The following is a 9,523-nucleotide window of genomic DNA, read 5'->3' on the forward strand; positions in this document are numbered from 1 at the left end:
ACAAATGTGCTTTATACAATGGATGGATATATGGACTGTGATAAGAGCTGTGTAAGTCCCCAATAAAATGATTTAAATGAAATATATTTCCTCAATTGTTTCATCTCCCTTTGTTCTACTGCAACATTATTTTTTTTATTGATTAAAATAAAGATTAATTGTATTTTAGCTTTGCATGTATATTTGGTTTAGATAAAAATTCATGGGTAACCTAGGAACCTAATTCATATATTCAACAATGTTTCTATGGGAACATGTATTCTGAACTCCAAACAAGTGTCTTAAATTACCTTTGGCACATCACCAGTTTCAATTTGGAAACTGCCTGGAATGCCAGTACAGAAAAGAGCTCACATATCCATTATTATTGATATCTTTGCATTCGTTCAGTATCCTTAATTCATATTTATAATATAGTCAAAATGCTTGTTTCTTTGAATTTTAATACATTATCTTATTATTCTTTAGTCCTTTTCTGTGTTTGTTTTATAGCCTTTCTCTTCCTTGCCCTTTGCTCATGCTCATTCACAAATTCAGTGCGATATAATTTTATGGATAAAATCATTTTCTATTTTAAGTGATGCCTACTTTTATATGTATAGAACCATATGCACATCTCCCATTACATGCAGGTCTTACTATCTTGAATTTGCACCAGAGCAGACTTTGATGGCATAGTCCTTGGACTATGACTCTGTTTTCTGTCGTGTTGTGAGTCTCAGGTGGTTCATGATTAGACAGGGGTTGAAAAGAGGAGGGATAGCTGTTGAGATTAGGAAATGGAATAAGATGTTACTATATCTTTTCTCCTGATATTTTGTTCAGCTTTCTTGAACCCCCAAAGGACATTTGCTCATTTTTTCTGACTGACTCATTTTACATAAAGACTAACATATTGTTCACTCGCCTCTTCATGTTTAATTTCCATTTAAAGCCCCTTGTCATTGCTAATTTCAAAAATGCTTCCTCTGATTGCCACTGCAAAAATTTGTATGAGGCAGCAACCTTAATCAAGAGGAACTCTCAGATCAGCTCTTTCTGTAAACCAGAATCATGTTTGACTCTCATGCTCTTAAGATTAATCTCTGAAAAACACTAGGTTTTAGTGTTTTCAAAGATACTTATTTAAGTCTTTTTAGTTCCATCCTTTACTAAGTTGATTTTGGGATAAAGTGATATGCCATACATTTTACCCAAAGATTTCTTAGTAATTTTTATTTGTTGGAAGGAGCCCTGGTGACATAGTGGGTTACTTGTGGGACTGCTACCTGCAATATCAAGGTCAGCAGTTCGAAACCACCAGCTCCTCCAAGGGAGAAAGGTGTGACTTTCTACTCCAGTAAACACTTAAGAGTCGTGGAAACTCACAGAAGCACTTCCACCTTGTCCTATAAGGTTGCTGTGAGTAAATTTCAACTTGATGGCAGTGAGTTTGGCTTTGGGTTTATTTCTTGGAGCCCCAAACTTTTTTTCCTTACCAGGGAGAGTGATCCCTGGGTTCGGCAGGGACATTCTTGGACACTACTGAACTGGAAAGCTGGGGTTGCAGTTTCCATCTGGTCCACAGTTTATTGCCATCTTCCTTTGGTACTCTCCGAAAGTACTTGGAAATGGCGGATAAGGTATTGTTCTAGTGCAACAGAAAGAGCATGGGACAAGCCATCGGGAGGTCAGGGAGGTAACCCCATGTACATGTGAACAGGATCCTCTTGCTGTTTCACTAATAAAAGGGTTTTCATTGTCTTCTACACCCCTGTTATTTTGTAGATTACATGAGGCAAATATAAAGAGTTCTAGTGACACTATGGATTAGGTGTTGGGTTGCCAACTGCAAGGTTAGTGGTTCAAACCCAACAGTCATTGTGCAGGAAGAAGATGAGGCTGTCTTCTCCCTTACTCACAGTGTCAGAAATCCCATTTAGGGTCATTATGGATCAGAATTGGTTTTTGTTGTTAATGAGGCAACATAGTCTCACACTTTCAGATTTGGATAAACCTCCAAAAGGGCCTTCTTTTCTTCTTCTTTTTTTTATTAAATTAACATTTTATTGGGGGCTCTTACAACTCTTGTTACAATCCATACATAAATTGTGTCTGGCATTTTCGTACATATATTCCATCATTCTTTTCTAGACGTTCACTTTCCTTTACATTTACATTGAGCCCTTTGGATCAGCTCCTCTTTTTTCCCCCTCCCTCCTTCCCGCAACCCTCAGGGCCCCTTGATAAATTGTAGATTGTTAATTATTTTCAAATCTCACAGTGACCACTGTCTTCCTTCCCCTCTGGTTTCTGTTGTTCTCCCCCCTGGATGGAGGTGTGCGGTTATGTGCCGTTCATTGCAATTGGTACAAGGGCCTTCATTGCAATCTCTACAGAAAAAACCTCTGTATAATATTTTTTCATTCGTCATCCTTGGATCAAAATTCTCAGACATGAAAACTCCATTCAGTTAATAGAAAACAAGCATTGCTAATTACACATTTTGAGGGATAAAAATCCAACCTGAGATTGCTCTTCACATTGTTGGAAGTTCGACAAGAAGCTCCTCACCAAAGAAGCCAGCTCTTGCTTGTAGAGACTGAAGTTCACCACAGACGACAGTGACCGGGCCAGGCCTGGGTGACCCTCTCCCACGGAAGGTCTGATATTTGTGGAATCAGGTGTTTTGGAACAACTTTTCATCATTTGGTATATTTATCATTTTAAACGTCCGTGACAATCACATGAGAATCACACGACAATCTCTGATAAAAATGGAAATGGGCAGGAGAATAGGAAAATTGTTGATGATATGAAAATAAGCTAAAGAAGAAGTGGAAGAGCGGGAAGAAGGTAGCAAATCAAGAAATAAAGAAGGAAAAGATAAGACGACAAAGCTGTTCAGCCTCAAAGGAGGGAAAGAGAATAGGAAATAGGAAAATAAGAATAAAATCTGTTCTATATCCAGGCCGTTCCTTCCACTAATCTTGAAATGAGGAACCTGTAGAGGTGGAGTTCTCGGGATTTTCATGACCAGAAAGACTTCATGCCGTTCTGCTTATATTTGCAAAACCTTTCTTTTTAAGTTGCTAACCCTTGGTGTTCACGAGTGCTCATCCATTTTCCTTTTGTATAACTCGATTTATAACCCACTCAGTCTGCCATTTTAAGGAGCTGCTAACTTTACCTATCGTGTATCATGAAGTGGCAACAATGAAAAGTAGTCCTATTTCATTGTGATAAAAATGATAAACATGTATTTGAAACTAATACACATGCTCTAAAAAATTTTGTACGCTTTCAGTTGTTCTGTTGCCAGACACAATTATTAAATCCTGCATCACTCTAACATTGTTTATTTGTTTGTTTTTGCAACATAACATTGTTAGGCATGTTACTGGTACTGGTTGTTTCCCAGTTTCAGACCACTTTCTTTTTTGTGAATCTTTGTGGGTGGAAGTGCTGCTACACATTTTCTTTGACTTATCTTTCTGGGTAAGTCTCAGGTAGAGCAGCTACCTTTTCCTGATTAGACCCATTCCATTTATAAGTTAGGGTGCTGGCAAAGAACATTGGAAGTACCACGGACTGCCAAAAGAACCGACAAGTGTGTTTGGAAGAAGTGGCACGAGAAAGCTCCGTAAAGATAAGGACTTTGTCTCACATACTTTGGACGTTTTAGCAGGAAAGCCAATCTTGGAAAAGGACATCAGGCTTGGTAGAGGACAAGTGAAACAGTGGAAGACCCCAAACAAGATGGTGTGGCACAGTAGTTTCAACATTGGGTTCAAGCATACGAAGAACAGCGAGGGTGGCGTAGGACAGGGCAGTGCTTTGCTCTGTTGTACAGAGTCACTGTGACTCAGAACTGATTCAACTGTATACAACAACACAACATAGTCGATTATCTGGTGTTTTACCCATTCCTCTATCCATCGATCTGTCCACATCTATCATTAATCCACAGTGCATACTTGCTTTCTTCTCATGAAAGATTATCCATTTTTGATGCTTCCAAGTTGTTGGGAGCTGGTCCTTCTATGACTTATCTAATGATCCAACAAAGATAGTTTGCTTTTTCTCTCTTCTATTACAAATTACCACATCATCATTCAAATACTTTGGGAGAAACATTGATCTTCCTGATTAGTTAAAAAAAGAAAAAAATCCTGCACAAGAGGATAATTTTGAAAATACATATGAGAAAACATGTCTTAGTCTATTTTATTGAATCTGCAACATACGATTAATCTTATATTTACCTCACAAATTCTGATGGTAAGTTATATGTTCCAAGACTTTACGAAAGAAGGCGAGAACAAGAGTCAACACAACCATTCTTGGAAGGTCTAAGTGTCTATAAGGAGCCCCCTTGGCTGAGTGGTTACATATTGAGCTGCTAACCTCAAGGTCAGCGGTTTGAAACTACCAGCTGCTTCATGGAAAAGAAACGAGGCTTTCTAGTCCCTTAAAGATGTTCAGTCTTGGAAAGTCACAAGGGCAGTTCGACCCCGTCCTAGAAGGTCGCTATGAATCAGAATCAACTCAATGGCAGAGAGTTTGGACTGTGGAGGGATCTATGAAGAAATTGCGACTGATTCTCCTTCCAGTCTTGTTAGAGTCACTTACTCTGTGAGGTGAGGGAATTGGGTTAGGTAACAATCAGAATCAAGTGTGGAGTTAGGGTCTGATTTCAGACCCAGCTGATTCCAAACTGTGACCCCTTTCTCTACGACTACTCAGTCTCCTGTCATTTAATCTTGCCTTGAGTACAGAGCAGGCTCTTTGCCATATCCTTATCTATAGCCCCATATTCCTTGTAAGAGGAGCCTATAATTACTTTTCTAATAAATGATGAGATTAGAATGTGTTAAAAATAGAATGCTTTTTGTTTTTAATGAAGGCTTTTATTACTCCTCAGTAAGAAATCAAGAGGAAAAACAGGTAAAAGATATTGGAATGTACCGAAATAAAACACAGGCCTTGGAATCTGCAAGCCAGAGACTGAAACTCAACTCATTAACAATGGAGGAAATTAAAGAACTTTAAGGAGGCACATTCTCTTAACTGACAAATTAACCACACTTGGGGTTTATTTTGTGCATAAGGACTAAATGTGATAAGACCATGCTTTGTGGAAGTGGCTGGTTCAATCAATTGTTTCTTTCCTTCTCTGAGTTTTGAAATTCTTACCCCAAATCAGAAGGACTCCTTTTTATCCAGAGCCCCTTACCAGCTCTAATATTCTCTGATGTGGCTCTAGAAATGTCACCAATGTATGTAGAACAATTACTTCTGTATAGGCAGTAAACGTTTCCAGCAAAAGTAAAGGTGGAGCAAACTTAAAAATAACCAATTATTTTATCGATTAATGAATTAAATAGATATTTATTGCCTGTATTTTGTATACCAGACACTGGTGAGCTATAAGGGAGGGTAAAGCACTGATTTGTATACTCATGGAATCTGTGATGTAGTTTTATGGAAATACTAGTCATAAAAGAACATGTGAACTAGAACAAGGAGAGTACAAGATGCAAGGAAGCACAGACAAGTACTTACTCTGGACTAAGGAAGAAGATTTTACAACAAAGGTGATGTCAAAGCTGCAGTTGAAAGATAAAAAAATTCGCTAATAGATCCATCCAAGGGCTTTCCTGGAATGTGTTACAGAAGCAGGAGAGAGGATGCTGAGGCGGATAAAGGGTGGAGTGGGTGCAGTGGGGGATGCAGAGGCAGATTCAAAACAGAACCCGATCTCTTACGCTCTGCTGAACAGTGAAATCTTTATCCTGCGAGTAATGAGGAACCAGTGGGGGGTTTTAGACAAGATAATATCATTATGTTACCTATGTTTTAGAAAGATAATAATTTGGGGAGAGAGGGAAAAAGTGAGGAGCTGATACCAAGGGCTCAAGTAGAAAGCAAATGTTTTGAGAATGATGATGGCAACAAATGTATAAATGTGTTTGACACAATGGATGGACATATGGATTATGATAAGAGTTGTGGGAGCCCTCAATAAAATGATTTTAGAAAGAATAAAAAGAAAGATAATAACCGACAGTGTGGAAGATGATATGAGAGAAGGAACTGAAGGCAAAATAGCCAGGTCATTAGTTATCACAAATGAGAGGTTTGGGGGACAAGATTGAGGCAGAGATAAAAATGAAAGAACTGGAAAAAAAAATCTCAAGACTTGAGTTGCAATATTAAAGTATTCTATGAGCAAAGTATTGAATAACACAAGAAACATCAAAAGAGATGGACGGAATATACAGAGTAACTGTACCGAAAAGAATTTGGGGACAGTTGACCATTTCAGAAAGTGGAATATGATCGAGAAGCAATACTATTGAAGGAAGACTCTAACCTGCTCTGAAAGCATTGGCATGAAACAAGGTTTCAAGAATGTAGGCAGTTCAATTGAAATGCTTCAATACATTGATTCCATGCCAAGACATTTGGATGATAGCTACCTGGACAACCAATTGGAAGTGATCTATAGTTGTGTTCATTCCGAAAAAAAGGGATCCAACAGAATGTGGATGTTTTTTAAAAAAATAGCATAAATATCACAAGCAAAGGAAGTTTTGCTGAACAAAATTTAAAAGTGGTCGTGGTACATTGACAGAGAACTACCAGAAATTCAAGTCAGACTGCGGTGAGGCTGTGCAACAAGGGATATAATTGCAGGTATCAAATGGGCGTTGGCTGAGAGCAAAGAATACCAGAAAGAAGCTTACCCATACTTCCTGAATGCACACAGTCACAGTCATTTGACTGTGTGGCTCACAACAAATTATGGAGAACATAAAATCCAGAACACTTCACTTTGCGCATGTCGAGTCTGTGCATACACAATGATGCAGTCATTTAAACAGATGAAAGCTACCACAGGGCTTAGAATCAGGAAAGTTATGTATCAGGCTTGTATGCATTCACTAATCTTACTGCATTTGAATATTGAGCAGAGAGATGATCCATGAACCTGAAGTATATGCAGAAGAACATGGCATGAGGATCGGAGGAAGATTCATTAGCAATCTGTGAGATGCAGATGACACAATCTTGCTGGCTGAAAGAAAAGGGGACTTGAAGTACTTTCAGGTAAAGATCAGAGGCTGTAGCCTTCAATAGGGATTACAAATAAACAAAACAGATCCCCACAACTGGACCAATGAACAACATATTGACCAGGGGGGGCAGGGGATGGACGTTGCCAAGAATTTCCTTTTGTTTGACTCCACAATCAATGCCACGTCCGCCGCAGTCAAGAACTCAAACGGCAGATTGCACTGGCCCCATCTGCTGCAGACGTTTTCGGCAAAGTGCTCAAAAGTACTGATGCCACCTTGAAACTAAGGTCAACTTGACTCAACTCTGGTATTTTCAATCATCTCATGTGAATGGGAGAGCTGGACAATGACTACTATTGAAGAAGAACCGATTTATTGATTTATGGAGTCGCTGAAGGAGACTAAGGGGCCATCCTGGACTGCCAGGAGAAAAAGTACAGCCAGAGTGCGTCTTAGAAGTGAGGATGGCAAGACTTCATTTTGCATACGCTGGACAAGGGATCAGGAGGGACCAGTCCTTGCAGAAGGACATCCTGTTTGGTAAAGTAGACGGTCAGGGAAAGGAGGAGGAAATGCTCACGGAGATGCATTAACCCGGTAGCTGTGACAATGAGTGGGCTAGTCAAAGTGATAATTGTGAGGATGATGCAGGATTGTGCGGTGTTTCTTCCGGTGTGCATAGCATTGCTGTGAGTTGGTATTAACCTGACAGCATCTTACAACCTTGGAGTGATTTGTTGCAGCACCATGGGTAACTGGAACACACTATAAAGCTTCCATTCATTGCTATCTAACCTGAGAATTGTTACTTATTCTTACAGGGCCAAGCTTTATTCTTGTTATATTCTCAACCTTTCAAGATAGTCCAAGAGCTTCATGTATAGCAATTTATTAAAATCCCTTGACATCTTCTACTCTTTAGCATTTGCAAATTCCTGGCTGCTTTACATGCTGTCATCCCAACCAAAATTACTGATCGATACTAATCTCTCTTCATCCAGAGACAACTTTAAGAGCTTTCAATATTCTAAGCATGCTTATTTCCAAAGCCTCTAGCTACAATAATATCAAACCTAATAAAATTTACTAATGGTGGTGGTGTTAGTTAATTGCTGTTAAATTGATTCCAACTCATATCCCATGCTAACCATAGTTCCTATACACGTTTTACTTACTGCTATTCTCGTGCAAAACCAGCAACTCTTGCTTACTTTGTTGCTGTGGCCTCCTACCTGGTCTCCCTGTTTTCACCCTTTCCTTCTCCCTTACCATCATGGGCTGGTTGTGCAGTTCTTAAACACGCAGTTTCTAACTGAAAGGAAACCACCTAGCTCTTCCATATGAGAAAGATCTAGTGATCTGCTTCTGTTAAGATTATATCCAAGAAAACTATAGGGTACAAAGGGCTACTGTGCATTGGCATCAACTCAACGGCACTGAACAGCAATAATAAAAACAAAGGGTAAATTCCTGGTTAAGCAATTGGCTGCTAATGGAAAGCTGGTGGTTCAAGAATACCCAGAAATGCCATGGAAGCAAAGCCTGGCAACTGACTTCTGCAACACCTGCAATTACATGCCCTACGGAGCACAGTTCCACTCTGCCCTACATGGAGTATCTGTGGGTTGCAGTCAACTTCATGACGACAGTGTTCGCTATTTCTTTTTGCTATGTATTACCCATCCAGTTGACCTAAGTCAAGTCACATCACTCTCTGCTCAGAACCTTCCTCTGACTCATTAAGGCAATGGCACGGGGACCACATCTAACTTCTGGCTTCAAAAGGGAAATGGAGAATCCAATGCCAAACCAGCCCAATCTCATTACTGCAAGGCAACATTAGGCGTGCCTCCACCTTCTATCCTTTTTTGCCCTATTCTAGCACCAATTACCCCTCCCACAGCACTCTACTTCTCTGCTTGGATTAACAATTCATTGCACCCAGAACTACCAACAAAACTCAAAAATAGAGGGATCATTCAGGTAATTAACAGTTTACTACAAATCCAGATCAGAAAACATTAAGGATACAATTCTTTTGTTCTCTTCTCTTCCATACCTGCAGCCATTCCAGTAACCATGTCTTTCTGATCCTCAGTCTCTCAGTCACATTGCGCCTGGGCTTCTGCTCTATTTGGACAAGTGCTGTAAAAGTCGGTTAGTGCTGATACATGGCCAAGGGCCACTTTGCAAGCCAGCCTCCTGGAAGAAGACGCAGTTTTACTGGTGGCACAGGCCAGGAAGTCCATGATTCTGCAGATGGTCTCAGTGTGGGTCCTCTGCTCTGTTTCCTGTTCTCCGTGCTAAGGCCTCTGGCGCCTCATTACTTTCACCACTTCAGGCATGTGCTCTTTACTTTCACCACTTCAGGCATGTGCTCTTTACTTTCACCACTTCAGGTCTCAAATGTGCTCTGCTCGTGGCTCTTCCTTCTTCATGGTCTTGAGTTCCTCTGCTCCTGC

The sequence above is a fragment of the Echinops telfairi genome, unplaced genomic scaffold (assembly GCF_000313985.2).
Source record: "Echinops telfairi isolate 266 unplaced genomic scaffold, ASM31398v2 ScPeMD7_2;HRSCAF=8, whole genome shotgun sequence".
NCBI classification, from domain to species: domain Eukaryota; kingdom Metazoa; phylum Chordata; class Mammalia; order Afrosoricida; family Tenrecidae; genus Echinops; species Echinops telfairi.